Source organism: Pseudophryne corroboree, chromosome 1 (assembly GCF_028390025.1).
Source record: "Pseudophryne corroboree isolate aPseCor3 chromosome 1, aPseCor3.hap2, whole genome shotgun sequence".
In the NCBI taxonomy this organism is placed as follows: domain Eukaryota; kingdom Metazoa; phylum Chordata; class Amphibia; order Anura; family Myobatrachidae; genus Pseudophryne; species Pseudophryne corroboree.
The window spans coordinates 366,748,101-366,769,939 of record NC_086444.1 but is presented as its reverse complement, the minus strand read 5'-3'; the positions used below and the strand labels follow the sequence as shown (position 1 = coordinate 366,769,939).

The 21,839-nt window shown below is 49.5% G+C and overlaps 1 protein-coding gene across 5 annotated transcripts in view; it reads right to left on the bottom strand.

Moving 5' to 3' along the window:
* Nucleotides 1-21,839, bottom strand: part of CABIN1 (calcineurin binding protein 1) — a 459,275-nt gene that overhangs the window by 420,092 nt on the left and 17,344 nt on the right. The gene's annotated exons all lie outside the window — the stretch shown is intronic.

Genomic DNA, 21,839 nt, shown 5'->3' with positions numbered 1-21,839 from the left:
AGATCCCCTATTCTCCAACCCCCACACATGCTCTGTCTTAAAGGGTTAAACTAGTAACCGGAGTACACAATACCTATAAAGTACTATAACATTAAATGTACAAGGTGTAAATGTTTAAAATGCCAATGTAATTCAGTCCCAGCCATACAGAGTTAATACGGTCAGTGAGTGTCTGGAGGCTGAGAAACACCATTTGGATTAGTCAATAACCGCATGTCACTGAAGGGAAGAGAAACATTAAGACAATTCTGTAAAGCATCTCTCCATGTTAAGATGGAAGCGTAAAGCTGTGTACACACTAGGCGATATAATGCGAGCCAGTCAGCGGGTGCGGTCTGAACGTCTTGCACAGAAATAACGCGACGACTGTGCAGCACAGCCGATGGGCAATATATCTAAAGATATTTCTCTAGCATCCATAAGGGGTATTGGGGAATAAGTACGATGGGGTATAGATGGGGTCCAAAGGAGCCGGTGCACTTTAAATTTCTCAACTGGGTGTGCTAGCTCCTCCCCTCTATGCCCCCTCCCACCGGCAGTCTAGAAAAAAAGTGCCCTCAGGAGAGGATGCACATCTCTGCAGCTTCAGAGAGTTTTCTTCAGTTTATTTTAAAACTTTATTATTTTCGGTACACTGTTTGGGCAACAGCATTACCTGCACCGTGGCAGTTGGGAAAGGGGGTGGGGGGGGCGGTTACCGGTCTCTTCAGGCATCAGAGCAGCTTCCCCGCTGCAGGACCACCGTCCTGAGAGATTGCTGTACAGCTGGGCACTGTACCTTAGCGGTCACAATCGCAGCACGCCGCACACCCCTAACAGTAGCCTGATGGTGAGAAGAGTGGTGAGTACAAACCGGGGGCCCTGCTAGGGATGTCCCCCAGTTCTTGGTGCGGAAAAACGCAGGGGCAGCATACGGGACCCACCCGGGGGGGGACCCGCTATAGCCCCCCTGTGTACACTGGCAGTGGTAGAGGAAACTAACACTTCTGTGATGTTTTTACACTTTTATGGAGACTTTGCCAGTATAAATATCTATGAAGCTCCAGAGCCATTACAGGGGTCGGAGCTTCCTCAGAGCAGGACCAGCAGCGTTTTTGTGCCTTCCTCTGCTTACAGCTGCAGAAGCAGGCACGCACAACTCCTCCAGACACTCAGGATACGCAGGAAAACTGGTACAGGGGTGTAGCAAAGGGGGGAGAGCGATATTGTACACGATCTGTGTCCTGAAAATAACTAAAACTCCAGTGTTACACCGTGATATAACAGCTTGCAGTCTCACTGAGGCTGTTTAACTTGGGTGTGCTGTTCCCTTCTCTCTGTCTCCCTCTCACATACAGTAAGGGCAGGCTTGCTATTATATTACTTGTCTGTGTGTTGTTTACTGTAAGCATGGTAAAACACAAATTATGCAGTGTATGTCACACCAGATTCTCTCCCTCTACATCTGATTCCATATCATGTGAACAATGCAGCCAGTCCTCACAACTCAGTGAGGAGGCTGGGGGAGGGGGTCAAGAGCTGGCTAGGTGCCATAAAATCCATGATGTCAGATATATCATTTCAGCTCACTGCTAATACTCCTAAATCTCAACAACTCCAGCAGGCTGTTGCAGACCTAGCTGCAAGGGCAGATGTTCCACAGCCCCCCCCCCTCTAGATCAGGACCACAAAAAATAAGAATTTACTCAACGGTAATTCTATTTCTCGTAGTCCGTAGTGGTTGCTGGGAACTCCGTAAGGACCATGGGGAATAGCGGCTCCGCAGGAGTCTGGGCACAACTAAAAGAAAGCTTTTAGACTACCTGGTGTGCACTGGCTCCTCCCACTATGACCCTCCTCCAAGCCTCAGTTAGGATACTGTGCCCGGAAGAGCTGACACAATAAGGAAGGATTTTGAATCCCGGGTAAGACTCATACCAGCCACACCAATCACACCGTATAACTCGTGATACCATATCCAGTTAACAGTATGAAATTTAACTGAGCCTCTCAACAGATGGCTCATAACAATAACCCTTTTGTGAACAACAACTATGTACAAGTATTGCAGACAATCCGCACTTGGGACGGGCGCCCAGCATCCACTACGGACTACGAGAAATAGAATTACCGGTGAGTAAATTCTTATTTTCTCTGACGTCCTAGTGGATGCTGGGAACTCCGTAAGGACCATGGGGATTATACCAAAGCTCCCAAATGGGCGGGAGAGTGCGGATGACTCTGTAGCACCGAATGAGAGAACTCAAGGTCCTCCTCAGCCAGGGTATCAAATTTGTAGAATTTTGCAAACGTGTTTGCCCCTGACCAAGTAGCAGCTCGGCAAAGTTGTAAAGCCGAGACCCCTCGGGCAGCCGCCCAAGATGAGCCCACCTTCCTTGTAGAATGGGCTTTTACTGATTTAGGATGCGGCAGTCCAGCCGCAGAATGCGCCAGCTGAATTGTGCTACAAATCCAGCGAGCAATAGTCTGCTTAGAAGCAGGAGCACCCAGTTTGTTGGGTGCATACAGGATAAATAGCGAGTCAGTTTTCCTGACTCCAGCCGTCCTGGAAACATAAATTTTCAATGCCCTGACTACGTCCAGTAACTTGGAATCCTCCAAGTCGCTAGTAGCCGCAGGCACTACAATAGGTTGGTTCACATGAAAAGCAGATACCACCTTAGGGAGAAACTGGGGACGAGTCCTCAATTCTGCCCTATCCATATGGAAAATCAGATAAGGACTTTTAAATGACAAAGCCGCCAATTCTGATACACGCCTGGCCGAAGCCAAGGCCAATAACATGACCACTTTCCACGTGAGATATTTTAGATCCACGGTCTTTAGTGGCTCAAACCAATGTGATTTTAGGAAATTCAACACCACGTTGAGATCCCAGGGTGCCACAGGAGGCACAAAGGGGGGCTGAATATGCAGCACTCCTTTTACAAATGTCTGAACTTCAGGTAGTGAAGCTAGTTCTTTTTGGAAGAAAATCGACAGAGCAGATATCTGTACCTTAATGGGGCCTAATTTTAGGCCCATAGTCACTCCTGCCTGTAGGAAGTGCAGAAATCGACCCAGCTGAAATTCCTCTGTTGGGGCCTTATTGGCCTCACACCAAGCAACATATTTCCGCCATATGCGGTGATAATGTTTTACCGTTACATCTTTCCTGGCTTTAATCAGCGTAGGAATGACATCCTCCGGAATGCCCTTTTCCTTTAGGATCCGGCGTTCAACCGCCATGCCGTCAAAGGCAGCCGCGGTAAGTCTTGGAACAGACAGGGCCCCTGCTGCAGCAGGTCCTGTCTGAGCGGCAGAGGCCATGGGTCCTCTGAGATCATATCTTGAAGTTCCGGGTACCAAGCTCTTCTTGGCCAATCCGGAACCACGAGTATTGTCCTTACTCCTCGTTTTCTTATTATTCTCAATACCTTTGGTATGAGAGGCAGAGGAGGGAACACACAAACTGACTGGTACACCCACGGTGTCACTAGAGCGTCCACCGCTATCGCCTGAGGGTCCCTTGACCTGGCGCAATATCGCTCCAGTTTTTTGTTGAGGCGGGACGCCATCATGTCCACCTGTGGCCGTTCCCAACGATTTACAATCAGTGTGAAGACTTCTGGATGAAGTCCCCACTCTCCCGGGTGGAGGTCATGCCTGCTGAGGAAGTCTGCTTCCCAGTTGTCCACTCCCGGAATGAACACTGCTGACAGTGCTAGCACGTGATTTTCCGCCCATCGGAGAATCCTTGTGGCTTCTGCCATTGCCGTCCTGCTTCTTGTGCCGCCCTGTCGGTTTACATGGGCGACCGCCGTGATGTTGTCTGACTGGATCAGTACGGCTGGTGTAGAAGCAGGGGTTTTGCCTGACTTAGGGCATTGTAAATGGCCCTTAGTTCTAGAATATTTATGTGTAAGGAAGTCTCCTGACTCGACCATAGTCCTTGGAAGTTTCTTCCCCGTGTGACTGCCCCCCAGCCTCGAAGGCTGGCATCCGTGGTCACCAGGACCCAGTCCTGTATGCCGAATCTGCGGCCCTCTAGGAGATGAGCACTCTGCAGCCACCACAGCAGAGACACCCTGGTTCTTGGAGGCAGGGTTATTAGCCGATGCATCTGAAGATGCGATCCGGACCATTGGTCCAACAGGTCCCACTGAAAGATTCTGGCATGGAACCTGCCGAAAGGAATTGCTTCGTAAGAAGCCACCATCTTTCCCAGGACTCGCGTGCAGTGATGCACCGACACCTGTTTTGGTTTCAGGAGGTCTCTGACTAGAGATGACAGCTCCTTGGCTTTCTCCTCCGGGAGAAACACTTATTTCTGGACTGTGTCCAAAATCATTCCCAGGAACAGTAGACGTGTCGTCGGAACCAGCTGTGACTTTGGAATATTCAGAGTCCAACCGTGCTGGTGTAGCACCTCCTGAGATAGTGCTACTCCTACCAACAACTGCTCCCTGGATCTCGCCTTTATTAGGAGATCGTCCAAGTACGGGATAATTAAAACTCCCTTTTTTCGAAGGAGTATCATCATTTCCGCCATTACCTTGGTAAACACCCTCGGTGCCGTGGACAGTCCAAACGGCAGCGTCTGGAATTGGTAATGGCAATTTTGTACCGCAAATCTGAAGTACTCCTGGTGAGGATGATAAATGGGGACATGCAGGTAAGCATCCTTGATGTCCAGGGATACCATGTAATCCCCCTCGTCCAGGCTTGCAATAACCGCCCTGAGCGATTCCATCTTGAACTTGAACTTTTTTATGTATGTGTTCAAGGATTTCAAATTTAAAATGGGTCTCACCGAACCGTCCGGTTTCGGTACCACAAACAGTGTGGAATAGTAACCCCGTCCTTGTTGAAGTAGGGGCACCTTGACTATCACCTGCTGGGAATACAGCTTGTGAATTGCCTCTAGCACAGCCTCCCTGCCTGAGGGAGTTGTTGGCAAGGCAGATTTGAGGAAACGGCGGGGGGGGAGACGCCTCGAATTCCAGTCTGTACCCCTGAGATACTACTTGCAAGATCCAGGGATCCACCTGTGAGCGAGCCCACTGATCGCTGAAATTTTTGACGCGGCCCCCCACCGTACCTGGCTCCGCCTGTGGAGCCCCACCGTCATGCGGCGGACTTGGAAGAAGCGGGGGAGGACTTTTGCTCCTGGGAACCTGCTGTTTGTTGCAGCCTTTTTCCCCTACCTCTGCCTCTGGACAGAAAGGACCCGCCTTTTCCTCGCCTGTTTCTCTGGGTCCGAAAGGACTGTACTTGATAAAACGGCGCTTTTTTAGGCTGTGAGGGAACCTGGGGTAAAAATGCTGACTTCCCAGCTGTCGCTGTGGAAACTAGGTCCGAGAGACCATCCCCGAATAACTCCTCACTCTGTCCACTGCCGAGTCCATAAGCCTCTCCTAGCAGAAATGGACAATGCACTTATTTTAGATGCCAGCCGGCAGATCTCCCTCTGTGCATCTCTCATGTATAAGACTGAGTCTTTTATATGCTCTATGGTTAGGAGAATAGTGTCCCTGTCTAGGGTGTCAATATTTTCTGACAGGGAATCTGACCATGCAGCGGCAGCACTGCACATCCATGCTGACGCAATAGCTTGTCTAAGTATAATGCCTGAGTGTGTATATACAGACTTCAGGATCGCCTCCTGCTTTCTATCCGCAGGCTCCTTTAGGGCGGCCGTATCCGGAGACGGAAGTGCCACCTTTTTAGAGAAACGTGTGAGTGCTTTATCCACCCTAGGAGGTGTTTCCCAACGTGCCCTATCCTCTGGCGGGAAAGGGAACGCCATTAGTAATTTTTTAGGGATTACCAATCTTTTATCGGGGAAAGCCCACGCTTCTTCACACACGTCATTTAATTCTTCAGATGGGGGAAAAACTACGGGTAGGTTTTTCTCCCCAAACATAATACCCTTTTTAGTGGTACCTGGGTTTATATCCGAAATGTGTAATACCTCCTTCATTGCCTCAATCATGCAACGAATGGCCCTAGTGGACATTAGATTTGACTCATCGTCGTCGACACTGGTATCAGTATCCGTGTCGACATCTGCGTCTGCCATCTGAGGTAGCGGGCGTTTTAGAGCCCCTGATGGCCTTTGAGACACCTGGGCAGGCACGAGCTGAGAAGCCGGCTGTCCCGCATTTGGCATGTCGTCAAATTTTTTGTGTAAGGAGTCGACACTTGCACGTAATTCCTTCCATAAAACCATCCACTCAGGTGTCTGCCCCGCAGGGGGTGACATCACTTCTATAGGCATCTGCTCCGCCTCCACATAATTTTCCTCATCAAACATGTCGACACAGCCGTACCGACACACCGCACACACACCGGGAATGCTCTAACAGAGGACAGGACCCCACAGAAGCCCTTTGGGGAGACAGAGAGAGTATGCCAGCACACACCAGAGCGCTATATAATGCAGGGACTAACTGAATTATGTCCCCTATAGCTGCTATAATATTTACTGCGCCTAAATTTAGTGCCCCCCCTCTCTTTTTTACCCTTTTCTGTAGTGTAGACTGCAGGGGAGAGCCTGGGAGCTTCCTTCCAGCGGAACTGTGAGGGAGAAATGGCGCCAGTGTGTTGAGGGAGATAGCTCCGCCCCTTTTTCGCTGACTTTTCTCCCGCTTTTTTAAAGGATTCTGGCAGGGGTAATCATCACATATATAGCCTCTGGGGCTATATATTGTGATTGTTTTGCCAGCCAAGGTGTTTTTATTGCTGCTTAGGGCGCCCCCCCCAGCGCCCTGCACCCTCAGTGACTGGAGTGTGAAGTGTGTATGAGGAGCAATGGCGCACAGCTGCAGTGCTGTGCGCTACCTTGGTGAAGACAGAAGTCTTCATGCCGCCGATTTTCCGGATCTCTTCTTGCTTCTGGCTCTGTAAGGGGGACGGCGGCGCGGCTCCGGGACCGAACACCAAGGCCAGTTCCATGCGGTCGATCCCTCTGGAGCTAATGGTGTCCAGTAGCCTAAGAAGCCCAAGCTAGCTGCAAGCAGGTAGGTTCGCTTCTTCTCCCCTTAGTCCCTCGTTGCAGTGAGCCTGTTGCCAGCAGGTCTCACTGTAAAATAAAAAACCTAAATTATACTTTCTTTCTAAGAGCTCAGGAGAGCCCCTAGTGTGCATCCAGCTCGGCCGGGCACAAAAATCTAACTGAGGCTTGGAGGAGGGTCAAAGTGGGAGGAGCCAGTGCACACCTGGTAGTCTAAAAGCTTTCTTTTAGTTGTGCCCAGACTCCTGCGGAGCCGCTATTCCCCATGGTCCTTACGGAGTTCCCAGCATCCACTAGGACGTCAGAGAAATGTGGGTTACCTGCTTTACTCTCAGACTCTGATGAAGAGATATAGGAAGAGGGGGAGGACTTGGATCTTGTTACTGGGAATTCCCCTTCTGCACAGGGTATTGAGACCCTCATTCTTGCTATACGGGACGTGTTAAAACTCCCTCTAGAGCAGGGGTGTCAAACACAAGGCCCGCGGGCCAAATCCGGCCCGCCAGACCTCGTCTGATGGCCCGCGGTGCCGCCGCCAGCCTTGCAGCCTAGGGTGCAGAGAGGAGTCTGGGCACAACTAAAAGAAAGCTTTTAGACTACCAGGTGTGCACTGGCTCCTCCCACTTTGACCCTCCTCCAAGCCTCAGTTAGATTTTTGTGCCCGGCCGAGCTGGATGCACACTAGGGGCTAGTGGCACATGGCTGGGCACTATAAAAGGGGGCAGATGGCTGGGCACTATAAAAGGGGGCAGATGGCTGGGCACTATAAAAGGGGGCAGATGGCTGGGCACTATAAAAGGGGGCACATGGCTGGGCACTATAAAAGGGGGCAGATGGCTGGGCACTATAAAAGGGGGCAGATGGCTGGGCACTATAAAAGGGGGCACATGGCTGGGCACTATAAAAGGGGGCAGATGGCTGGGCACTATAAAAGGGGGCAGATGGCTGGGCACTATAAAAGGGGGCAGATGGCTGGGCACTATAAAAGGGGGCAGATGGCTGGGCACTATAAAAGGGGGCACATGGCTGGGCACTATAAAAGGGGGCAGATGGCTGGGCACTATAAAAGGGGGCAGATGGCTGGGCACTATAAAAGGGGGCAGATGGCTGGGCACTATAAAAGGGGGCACATGGCTGGGCACTATAAAAGGGGGCACATGGCTGGGCACTATAAAAGGGGGCAGATGGCTGGGCACTATAAAAGGGGGCAGATGGCTGGGCACTATAAAAGGGGGCACATGGCTGGGCACTATAAAAGGGGGCACATGGCTGGGCACTATAAAAGGGGGCACATGGCTGGGTGAATGCAGTGACATTAATTTATGATAATAAAGAGTGGACACATAGACCTACAGATACAACCGGCCCTTTGATGGGGACCAAACTGCTGATGCGGCCCCCGATGAATTTGAGTTTGACACCCCTGCTCTAGAGGATGCTGCAGCACAGCAGTCATTTTTCTTAAACTCAGTGTCTCTTTCCCTGATTCTGCAGAGCTGGATGACCTGTTTAAGTTAGCCTGGAAAAGTCCAGATAAGAAATACCAAGTGACAAAATAAGATTTTACTCACCGGTAAATCTATTTCTCGTAGTCCGTAGTGGATGCTGGGGACTCCGTAAGGACCATAGGGAATAGACGGGCTCCGCAGGAGACTGGGCACTCTAAGAAAGATTTAGTACTACTGGTGTGCACTGGCTCCTCCCTCTATGCCCCTCCTCCAGACCTCAGTTAAGGAAACTGTGCCCGGAAGAGCTGACATTACAAGGAAAGACTCATACCAGCCACACCAATCACACCGTATAACTTGTGATACACTTATCCAGTCAACAGTATGAACAAACAACAGAGCATCAACCAATGGATGCCAACATAACATAACCCTTTATTAAGCAATAACTATATACACGTATTGCAGAAAGTCCGCACTTGGGACGGGCGCCCAGCATCCACTACGGACTACGAGAAATAGATTTACCGGTGAGTAAAATCTTATTTTCTCTAACGTCCTAGTGGATGTTGGGGACTCCGTAAGGACCATGGGGATTATACCTAAGCTCCCAAACGGGCGGGAGAGTGCGGATGACTCTGCAGCACCGAATGAGCAAACACAAGGTCCTCCTCAGCCAGGGTATCAAACTTGTAGAATTTTGCAAATGTGTTTGAACCGGACCAAGTAGCAGCTCGGCAAAGCTGTAATGCCGAGACCCCTCGGGCAGCCGCCCAAGAAGAGCCCACCTTCCTTGTGGAATGAGCTTTCACTGATTTTGGATGCGGCAATCCAGCCGCAGAATGAGCCTGCTGAATCGTGTTACAGATCCAGCGAGCAATAGTTTGCTTTGAAGCAGGAGCACCCAGCTTGTTGGATGCATACAGGATAAACAGCGAGTCAGTCTTCCTGACTCCAGCCGTTCTGGTTACATAAACCTTCAAAGCCCGGACTACGTCCAGCAACTTGGAGTCCTCCAAGTCACGAGTAGCCGCAGGCACCACAATAGGTTGGTTCAAATGAAAAGATGACACCACCTTTGGCAGAAATTGCGGACGAGTCCGCAATTCTGCCCTGTCCATATGGAAAACCAGATAGGGGCTTTTACATGACAAAGCCGCCAATTCTGACACCCGCCTAGCCAAAGCTAAGGCCAACAGCATGACCACTTTCCATGTGAGATACTTTAGCTCCACGGTCTTAAGTGGCTCAAACCAGTGGCATTTCAGGAAACCCAACACCACGTTAAGATCCCAAGGTGCCACTGGTGGCACAAAAGGGGGCTGAATATGCAGCACTCCCTTAACAAACGTCTGAACCTCAGGAAGTGAAGCCAGTTCTTTTTTAAAGAAAATGGATAGGGCCGAAATCTGGACCTTTATGGACCCTAATTTTAGGCCCATAGTCACTCCTGACTGTTTGAAGTGCAGGAAACGGCCCAGCTGGAATTCCTCTGTAGGGGCCTTCCTGGCCTCACACCAAGCTACATATTTTCGCCATATACGGTGATAATGCTTTGCGGTCACGTCCTTCCTAGCCTTTATTAGCGTAGGGATAACTTCATCCGGAATGCCTTTTTCCGCTAGGATCCGGCATTCAACCGCCATGCCGTCAAACGCAGCCGCGCTAAGTCTTGGAACAGACAGGGCCCTTGTTGCAACAGGTCCTGTCTGAGAGGCAGAGGCCATGGGTCCTCTGTGAGATTTTCTTGCAGTTCCGGGTACCAAGTCCTTCTTGGCCAATCCGGAACAATGAGTATTGTTCGCACTCCTCTTTTTCTTTTGATTCTCAGCACCTTGGGTATGAGAGGAAGAGGAGGAAACACATAGACCGACTGGAACACCCACTGTGTTACTAGTGCGTCCACAGCTATCGCCTGAGGGTCCCTTGACCTGGCGCAATACCTTTTTAGCTTTTTGTTGAGGCGGGACGCCATCATGTCCACCTGTGGCAGTTCCCATCGATTTACAATCTGCGATGAAGTCCCCACTCTCCCGAGTGGAGGTCGTGTCTGCTGAGGAAGTCTGCTTCCCAGTTGTCCACTCCCGGAATGAACACTGCTGACAGTGCTTGCACGTGATTCTCCGCCCACCGAAGAATCCTGGTGGCTTCCGCCATTGCCACCCTGCTTCTTGTGCCGCCCTGGCGGTTTACATGGGCCACTGCAGTAATGTTGTCTGACTGAATCAGCACTGGTTGGTTTCAAAGCAGAGGCTCCGCTTGACTCAGGGCGTTGTATATGGCCCTTAGTTCCAGGATATTGATGTGCAGACAAGCCTCCTGACTTGACCACAGCCCTTGGAAGTTTCTTCCCTGAGTGACTGCCCCCCATCCTCGGAGGCTTGCATCCGTGGTCACCAGGACCCAGTCCTGTATGCCGAACCTGCGGCCCTCGAGAAGGTGAGCACTCTGCAGCCACCACAGAAGAGACACCCTGGCTCTGGGGGATAAGGTGAGCAGCCGATGCATCTGAAGATGCAATCCGGACCACTTGTCCAATAGATCCCACTGAAAGATCCTCGCATGGAACCTGCCGAAGGGAATGGCTTCGTATGACGCCACCATCTTTCCCAGGACTCGCGTGCTGTGATGCACCGACACCTGTTTTGGTTTTAGGAGGTCTCTGACCAGAGTCACGAGCTCCTGAGCCTTCTCCGCCGGGAGAAACACCTTCTTCTGGTCTGTGTCCAGAATCATGCCCAGGAAGGGCAGACGCGTCGTAGGAATCAGCTGCGACTTTGGAATATTCAGAATCCAGCCGTGCTGTTGCAACACTTCCTCAGAGTGTGACACGCTGATCAGCATCTGCTCCCTGGACCTCACCTTTATGAGGAGATCGTCCAAGTATGGGATAATTGTAACTCCTTGCTTTCGAAGGAGCACCATCATCTCCGCCATTACCTTGGTAAAAATCCTCAGTGCCGTGGACAGGCCAAACGGCAACGTCTGGAATTGGTCATGACAGTCCTGTACCACAAACCTGAGGTACTCCTGATGAGGTGGATAAATGGGAACATGCAAGTAAGCATCCTTGATATCCAGAGACACCATAAAATCCCCCTCTTCCAGGCTTGCAATGACCGCTCTGAGCGATTCCATTTTGAACTTGAACTTCTTCAGATAAATGTTCAGGGATTTTAAATTCAAAATGGGTCTGACCGAACCGTCCGGTTTCGGTACCACAAACATAGTGGAATAGTAACCCCTTCCCTGCTGGAGATATAACTTGCGAGATATAACTTGCGAATCGCCGCTAACACTACCTCCCTTTTCCATGGGGGAAGCTGGATTTTAGGTAACGGTGAGCTGGCGTCACCTCGAATTCCAGCTTGTATCCCTGAGACACAATTTGTATAGCCCAAGGATCCACCCGTGAGCGAACCCACTGATGGCTGAAATTTCGGAGACGCGCCCCCCACCGCTCCTGGCTCCGCCTGTGGAGCCCCAGCGTCATGCGGTGGATTTAGTGGAAGCCGGGGAGGACTTTTGTTCCTGGGAACTAGCTGCATGGTGCAGCTTCTTTCCTCTACCCCTGCCTCTGGCAAGAAAGGATGCACCTCTGACTTTCTTGCTTTTTTGTGAACGAAAGGACTGCATTTGGTAATACGGTGCTTTCTTTGGCTGTGAGGGAATATATGGTAAAAAATTTGACTTCCCAGCCGTAGCTGTGTAAACTAGGTCCGAGAGACCGTCCCCAAACAATTCCTCACCCTTGTAAGGTAAAACCTCCATGTGTTTTTTAGAGTCGGCATCACCTGTCCATTGCCGAGTCCACAGGACCCTTCTGGCAGAAATCGACATTGCGTTTATTCTAGAGCCCAGCAGGCAAATGTCCCTCTGGGCATCCCTCATATATAGGACAGCGTCTTTGATATGTCCTAGGGTCAGTAAAACAGTCTCCCTGTCCAGTGTATCTATCTCCTCAGACAGAGTATCTGTCCATGCTGCCACAGCACTACACATCCAGGCCGAAGCAATTGCTGGTCTCAGTAGAGTACCAGAATGTGTATAAATAGACTTCAGGATACCTTCCTGCTTCCTATCCGCAGGATCCTTTAGGGCGGCCGTATCCTGTGACGGCAGGGCCACCTTCTTAGATAAGCGTGTCAACGCTTTGTCTACCCTAGGGGAGGATTCCCAGCGTAACCTGTCCGATGGCGGGAAAGGATACGCCATAAGTAATCTTTTGGAAATCAGCACTTTCCTATCAGGAGAATCCCACGCTTTTTCACATAATTCGTTTAATTCATGTGAAGGGGGAAAAGTCACTTCTTGCTTTTTCTCCCCAAACATATAAACCATCTTGTCAGGGACAGGGTTTTCCTCCGATATGTGCAATACATCCTTCATTGCTATAATCATGTAGCGGATGGCTTTAGTCATTTTAGGCTGCAACTTTGCATCATCGCCATCGACACTGGAGTCAGAATCCGTGTCGATATCTGTGTCAACAATCTGGGATAGTGGGCGCTTTTGAGACCCTGACGGCCTCTGGGCTGTAGGATCAGACATGGGTTGAGACCCTGACTGTCCCAATGTGTCAGCTTTATCCAACCTCTTATGCAAGGAGTTCACGTTATCATTTAACACCTTCCACATATCCATCCAATCAGGTGTTGGCACCGTCGGCGGCGACACCACATTCATTTGCACCTGTTCTGCCTCCACGTATCCTTCCTCGTCAAACATGTCGACAAACGTACCGACACACCGCACACACACAGGGGATGCTCTAAATGAGGACAGGACCCCCACAAGGTCTTTTGGGGAGACAGAGAGAGAGTATGCCAGCACACACCCCAGCGCTATATAACCCAGGGATTACACAGTAACTTAGTGTTTACCCAGTAGCTGCTGTATAATGATAAATGCGCCTAAATTTATGTGCCCCCCCCCCCTCTCTTTTTTACCCTTATTCTACCTTGAGACTGCAGGGGAGAGCCTGGGGAGCTGCCTCTCAGCGGAGCTGTAGAGAGAAAATGGCGCTGGTGAGTGCTGAGGAAGAAGGCCCCGCCCCCTCAGCGGCGGGCTTCTGTCCCGCTTCTGTGTAAAAATAATGGCGGGGGCTCGTACATATATACAGTGCCCAGCTGTATATATGTGCCTTTTTGCCAAGAGGTATCCTAATTGCTGCCCAGGGCGCCCCCCCCCCTGCGCCCTGCACCCTACAGTGACCGGAGTGTGCGGGTAGTGTGGGAGCAATGGCGCACAGCTGCAGTGCTGTGCGCTACCTCATGTGAAGACAGGAGTCTTCTGCCGCCGATTTCGATGTCTTCTTGCTTCTGCCGGCTTCTGTCTTCTGGCTCTGCGAGGGGGACGGCGGCGCGGCTCCGGGAACGGACGACCAAGGTTAAGATCCTGTGTTCGAACCCTCTGGAGCTAATGGTGTCCAGTAGCCTAAGAAGCGCAACCTAGACGCAGTTAGTAGGTTTGCTTCTCTCCCCTCAGTCCCACGTAGCAGAGAGTCTGTTGCCAGCAGAAGCTCTCTGAAAATAAAAAAACCTAACTAAAATACTTTATCAGCAAGCTCAGGAGAGCTCACTAAAAGCACCCAGCTCTGGCCGGGCACAGATTCTAACTGAGGTCTGGAGGAGGGGCATAGAGGGAGGAGCCAGTGCACACCAGGTAGTACTAAATCTTTCTTTAGAGTGCCCAGTCTCCTGCGGAGCCCGTCTATTCCCCATGGTCCTTACGGAGTCCCCAGCATCCACTAGGACGTTAGAGAAAAAGGATTTTGCACACTTTCGCATTTGCTCCTGAAGGCAGGGAAATCTGGGAAGGACCCTCAGCCATATCAGTCTCTCACCTATCTAAAAAGCCGGTACTGCCAGCTCCGGGCTCCTTTACCATAAAGGACTCTGGGGATAGGAAAATATACGTTATAGTAAGTACTTACCGTTGATAACGTGATTTCTCTTATGTCCACAGGTATCCACAGGATAACATTGGGATATTGTCGAGCGACAGCGAAAATGGCACCAACACAGTCACGAGCTTTCTGGCTTCCCAGGATGCATTGGGGCCTTCCCCATCTAGTCCCGCTCACTGACTCAGTCAGATCAGTTCTTTCCACAGCGATTTTAGGCAGGAACATCGGACAGAGACCTGTTTTGGCGATAAGAACACACATGCACACCCTTCCATACAAGAAGGAAGAGGTTTTAGTGATTGTTTAGATCCTCAAATCAGATGCGTCAGGGTGGGATCCCTGTGGATACCTGTGGACATAAGAGAAATCACGTTATCAACGGTAAGTTCTTACCATAACGTATATTTCTCTGGCTGGGTCAACAGGATTATCCACAGGATAACATTGGGATTCCCAAAGCCATTTTAGTGGTGGGGACGCTCCTGATTGCACAGAGGACCTTTCGCCCGAAGTCTGCGTCATGAGAGGCAAAAGTATCCAAGGCATAATGTCTAATGAATGTGTTTATGGAAGACCAAGTGGCTGCCTTACATATCTGTTCTGCTGAAGCACCCCGTTGTGCTGCCCAAGAAGGACCTACCTTACGTGTAGAGTGTGCAGAGACATTAGCCGGAGTAGGGAGATCTGCATGAGAATAAGCTTCTGATATTACCATTCGGAGCCATCTCGCCAGCGTCTGTTTACTAGCAGGCCATCCTCTTCTATGAAATCCGTAGAGGATGAAGAGAGAATCTGTTTTTCTGATGGCACTAGTACGATCTATGTAGACTCTTAAAGCCCGGACCACGTCCAGTGACGCTTCTCCCGCAGAAAGTCCAGATACCTGAAAAGCTGGGACTACAATCTCTTCATTCAGGTGAACTTTGATACCACCTTTGGAAGATAACTAGATCTCGTTCTGAGAACTGCTCTGTCTGGAAAAAACTTAGGAAAGGAGACTTACACGATAATGCTCCTAACTCTGACACTCTTCTGGCTGACGCCATTGCCAGTAAAAAAAAAGAACTTTAGCCGTTAACCACTTAAGATCTGCTCTCTTAAGTGGTTCAAACAGAGGATCCTGGAGTAATTTAAGAACTAAATTCAAATCCCAGGGAGCTGCAGGAGGAACAAATGGAGGTTGAATATGTACTACTCCTTGAAAAAACGTACGTACATCCTGTAAATCAGCAATCTTCTGCTGAAACCATACAGTTAACGCTGAAACTTGAACCCTCAAAGAAGCAACTTTCAACCCTTTATCCAATCCTGCCTGAAGGAAGTCCAAAATCCTAGCTACTTTAAAAGATCTCGGATTGAAATTTTTTCCAGTACACCAGTGAATATAGGCTTGCCATATTCTATGATACACACGGGCCGAAGAAGGCTTTCTTACTCTAAGCATAGTTTGGATTACTTGTTTCGAAAATCCTTTAGCCTCTAAGATAGAGGTTTCAACAGCCACGCCGTCAAAGATAGGCGATCCAGATGGCTGTGACAACAAGGACCCTGCATTAGCAGATCTGGACGTTGAGGGTGCAGTATCGGTGCTTCCACGGACATTCTCAACAGATCTGTGTACCAATGCCTTCTTGGCCAAGCTGGAGCTATTAGAATGATTGCTCCTTTTGCCTGTTTTATCTTTCTCACTACTCTGGGTAACAGAGATATTGGAGGGAACAGATATGTCAGCTGAAACCTCCATTCTACTGACAGTGCGTTTACAAGGACCGCTCCTGGGTCCCCTGTTCTCGATCCGTACCTCGGAACTTTGTTGTTTAGACGAGACGCCATAAGGTCTATCTCCGGTAGACCCAATCTGTTCACCAGTGTCTGAAACACTTCTGGGTGTAGTGCCCATTCGGTTTCCAGAATGGTGTGCCGACTGAGAAAATCTGCTTCCCAGTTTAGTACACCCGGGACAAATACTGGTGACAATGCTGGGAGATGGAGTTCTGCCCATCTTAGAATGGGAGTTACTTCCTCCATCAGTCTCTTGCTGTGAGTACCTCCCTGATGATTGAGGTATGCTACTGCCGTCGCATTGTCTGAGCGAATCTGGACTGGTCTTCCTTGTAGATTGTCCTTTGCCTGAACTAAAGCCAAGTAAACGGCCCTTATCTCCAACAGATTTATCGGCAGGCGACTTTCCCTTGCGGTCCATTTTCCCTGGAACCATAGGCTTCCGATTACCGCCCCCCAGCCTTGCAGGCTGGCATCTGTTGTCAGGACTTGCCACTCTTTTATCCAAAAGGGTCTCCCCTTGTTTAAATGGTCTGTCTGTAGCCACCACGTTAAAGACCTTTTTACATTTACTGGAATCTTTATCATCTGCTTCTTTATCGTCTGATGATTTCCGTTCCATTTGGTCAGAATAAGGTGCTGCAACGGTCTGGAGTGGAATTGCGCATATTGCACCATGTCGAAGGTTGATACCATCAGACCAAACAGTCGCATTGCTGCATGGACTGACATTGTCTGGGCTTGCAACACTTCCTGAGCCATGACCTGCACCTTGACTATCTTTTTCTCTGGTAAGAGAACTTTCTGTAGGTCTGAATCCAATATGGCCCCCAAATGAACCATCCGCTGTGACGGATTCAGGGACGACTTTTCCCAATTTATGAGCCACCCGTGTCTCTGTAAACAAACTATCGTCTGTTGAAGATGGCTCAACAGTAAATCTTGCGACTGTGCTAAGCTTAACAGGTCGTCGAGGTATGGGAATATTCTTATCCCCTGTTTGCGCACACAAGCTGCCATAACCACCATGATCTTGGTAAATACCCTGGGTGCTGTAGCTAGCCCGAAAGGCAGAGCTTGGAACTGGAAATGTTCCTGAAGGATGGCAAACCTGAGGTAACACTGATGTGACAATGCTATAGGCACATGTAGGTAAGCATCCCATACATCCAGAGATACCATGTAATCTCTTGGTTCCATAGCCAACATTATGGAGCGTAGCGTCTCCATGTGGGACTTCGGGATCCATATGTATTTGTTCAACATTTTCAGATTGAGGATTGGTCGGTATGACCCATTTGGTTTCTGGATTAGACATAGATTGGAGTAAAACCCCTGTCCCCTTTGTGGTGGAGGTACTGGGACAATCACACCTGACTGCAGTAATTTTTGGACTACTTCTTGCAGGGCATTGGCCTTCGACTCTATACAAGATGGGCTGGTGCAAAAAAATCTTTGAGGAGGCTGCCTCCTGAATGGGAACACATACCCCTGAGATACCACCTTCTGCACCCAAGCATCTGCTGTTGACTGTTGCCATATGTGTGCAAAATGAAGGAGTCGGCCCCCAACCCTGGAATCCTCCAGGCGGAGGCCCGTCTCTTAAGGCTGAGGGTTTCTGTTCAGGTTTTGATGCTTCCTACCACTGGATTTAAACTGGGGTTGCTTAGGCTCCTCTTTAGCTTTCGCTTTGCCAACGAAAAGAGCGAAATTTTAAACCCTTGGATTTAGGGTTATAGGTAGCCGGAAATCTGACCTGTTTCGATTCAGCCTCTGATTCTAGGATATCAGATAAAGGTTTTCCAAATAATATATTACCGACAAAAGGCAATGCTTCCAATTCTTTCTTGGATTCCGCATCTGCCTTCCAGGTACGTAGCCAAACTGCTCTGCGAGCAACTACTGTCAAGGCTGAAGCTTTAGAAGCAACTGTACCTACATCAATTGCTGCTTCTTCCAAATACTGGGCAGATTGTCTTAAACGGCAAAAACGATTCTCTTGCTCCCTGGTAGGAGAAGGGATGCTATTCTCTAGTTCCTCTATCCATTCGCCCATTGCCTTTGCTACCCAGGCCGAAGCCATAGCAGGTCTTACCACTGCTCCTACTAGAGAAAAAATAATTTTTCAAAAGGCTATCTACCCTTCTATCTGTGACATCATTTAGTGAGGTAGATGACAGTGGTAAAGCAGATTTATGCACGAGTCGCAAAACATGTGCATCTACTTTTGGAGGAACGTCTCTTTTCGAACAATCCACAGCTAGAAATGGATAATAAGAATCCCATCTTTTAGGAATCTTAAACTTTTTACTGGGCGCCGCCCAAGACTCATACATCATTTCCGTCAGCTCATCTGACGCTGGGAATTCAGCTTTCACTGACTTTGTTCGTTTAAATACAGGTGCTTTAGCTTTTAACACTGTCTTGGCTGGCTCTTCCAACGAGAGAACAGCCTTCACAGCATTAATAAGTTCAGCTACGTCATCTGAACTAAAACTCTGCGACTGATCATCATACGGAGTCGAATCTATTGTATCATCATCCGATGTATCATCTTGTGTAGTCTGCCACATAGACGTATCTGTCTTAGTCTTACCTGTCTCTTGGTTGCTTGTAGAAGCTACTGGAACCAAGCCGTAGGAAGGGAGCTGCATGTATGGGTTCATAGTGTAACCTAACCCTTGGGGTGGTGCTACTGGAGTTAACTTGCCCGCTATAGAAGATAGAGTCTTTGCGAACATATTCCATGGTGGCTCTGTTGGTGGCTGAACCAACTCCTGTTTTTTACTTCGCTGAAACGCGAAACAGTTTGCACACAAACACTCATAAGTGACTAATTGATTCATATCAATTACCCCTGACTTACAAGATAAGCATGTTAGGGCTGTAGGAGTGCTTGATAAATTCTCCTCATCACTTTTGCCGCTCACAGACATGGTAATAATCTGTTTTCTCTAACGTCCTAAGTGGATGCTGGGGACTCCGTCAGGACCATGGGGTTTAGCGGCTCCGCAGGAGACAGGGCACAATAATAAAAGCTTTAGGATCAGGTGGTGTGCACTGGCTCCTCCCCCTATGACCCTCCTCCAAGCCTCAGTTAGATTTTTGTGCCCGGCCGAGAAGGGTGCAATCTAGGTGGCTCTCCTGAGCTGCTTAGAATAAAAGTTTAAGTTAGGTTTTTTATTTTCAGTGAGTCCTGCTGGCAACAGGCTCACTGCTACGAGGGACTTAGGGGAGAGAAGTAAACTCACCTGCGTGCAGGATGGATTTGCTTCTTAGGCTACTGGACACCATTAGCTCCAGAGGGAGTCGGAACACAGGTCTCACCCTGGGGTTCGTCCCGGAGCCGTGCCGCCGACCCCCCTTGCAGATGCCGAAGTTGAAGAGGTCCAGAGGTCCAGAAACAGGCGGCAGAAGACTTTCAGTCTTCATAAGGTAGCGCACAGCACTGCAGCGGTGCGCCATTGTTGTCAGCACACTTCATACCAGCGGTCACTGAGGGTGCAGGGCGCTGGGGGGGGCGCCCTGGGCAGCAATGTATTATACCTTTTTTATGGCTAAAATACATCACATATAGCCCTTGAGGCTATATGGATGTATTTAACCCCTGCCAGAGCTCACAAACTCCGGGAGAAGAGCCCGCCGTTTTAGGGGGCGGGGCCTATTCTCCTCAGCACACGGCGCCATTTTCCTGCTCAGCTCTGCTGTGAGGAAGGCTCCCAGGCTCTCCCCTGCACTGCACTACAGAAACAGGGTTAAAACAGAGAGGGGGGGCACTTATTTGGCGATATGATTACATATGTGAAAATGCTATAAGGGAAAACACTTGTATAAGGGGTTGTCCCTGTATAATTATAGCGTTTTTGGTGTGTGCTGGCAAACTCTCCCTCTGTCTCCCCAAAGGGCTAGTGGGGTCCTGTCCTCTATCAGAGCATTCCCTGTGTGTGTGCTGTGTGTCGGTACGTGTGTGTCGACATGTAGGAGGACGATGTTGGTGAGGAGGCGGAGCAAATTGCCTGTATTGGTGATGTCACTCTCTAGGGAGTCGACACCGGAATGGATGGCTTATTTAGGAATTACGTGATAATGTCAACACGATGCAAGGTCGGTTGACGACATGAGACGGCCGGCAAACAAATTAGTACCTGTCCAGGCGTCTCAGACACCGTCAGGGGCTTGTAAAAACGCCCATTTACCTCAGTTGGTCGACACAGACACAGACACGGACACTGACTTCAGTGTCGACGGTGAAGAAACAAACGTATTTTCCTTTAGGGCCACACGTTACATGTTAAGGGCAATGAAGGAGGTGTTACATATTTCTGATACTACAAGTACCACAAATAAGGGTATTATGTAGGGTGGGAATAATCTACTTGTAGTTTTTCCTGAATCAGATAAATTAAAGTGTGTGATGATACGTGGGTTTCCTCCGATAGAAAATTATTGGAGGTATACCCTTTCCCGCCAGAAGTGAGGGCGAGTTGGGAAACACACCTTAGGGTGGATAAGGCGCTCACACGCTTATAAAAACAAGTGGCGTTACCGTCTCCAGATACGGCCGCCCTCAAAGAGCCAGCTGATAGGAAGCTGAAAAATATCCTAAAAAGTATATACACACATACTGGTGTTATACTACGACCAGCAATCGCCTCAGCCTGGATGTGCAGCGCTGGGGGGGGCTTGGTCGGATTTCCTGACTGAAAATATTGATACCCTTGACAGGAACAATATTTTATTGACTATAGAGCATTTTAAGGATGCATTTCTATATATGCGAGATGCGCAGAGGGATATTTGCATTCTGGCATCAAGAGTAGATGTGATGTCCATATCTGCCAGACGATGTTTATAGACACGACAGTGGTCAGGTGATGCAGATTCCAGACGGCACATGGAAGTATTGCCGTATAAAGGGGCGGTCCATCGGACCTGGTGGCCATGGCAACAGCTGGAAAATCCACTTTTGTTACCCCAAGTCACATCTCAGCAGAAAAGGACACAGTCTTTTCAGTCTCAGTCCTTTCGTACCCATAAAGGCAGGCGGGCAAAAGGCCAGTCATATCTGCCCAGGGTTAGAGGAAAGGGAAGAAGACTGCAGCAGGCAGCCCATTCCCAGGAACAGAAGTCCTCTACAGCTTCTGCCAAGTCCGCAGCATGACGCTGGGGCCATACAAGCGGACTCAGGTGCGGTGGGGGGTCATCTCAAGAGTTTCAGCACGCAGTGGGCTCACTCGCAAGTGGACTCCTGGATCCTACACGTAGTATCCCAGGTGTACATTGGAAATTCGAGACGTCTTCCCCTCACAAGTTCCTGAAGTCTGCTTTACCAACGTCTCCCTCCGACAGGGAGGCAGTATTGGGAAAAAATTCACAGGCTGTATTCCCAGCAGGTGATAATCAAAGTACCCCTCCTACAACAAGGGAAGGGGTATTATTCCACACTATATTGTGGTACTGAAGCCAAACGGCTCGGTGAGATCTAAAAGATTTGAACAATTACATACAAGGGTTCAAATCAAGATGGAGTCACTCAGAGCAGTGATAGCGAACCAGGACGATATGGTGTCACTGGATATCAGGGACGCTTACCTACATGTCCAAATTTTGCCCTTCTCACCAAGGGTATCTCAGGTTCGTGGTACAGAACTGTCACTATCAGTTCAGAAGCTGCCGTTTGGATTGTCCACGGCACCCCGGGTCTTTA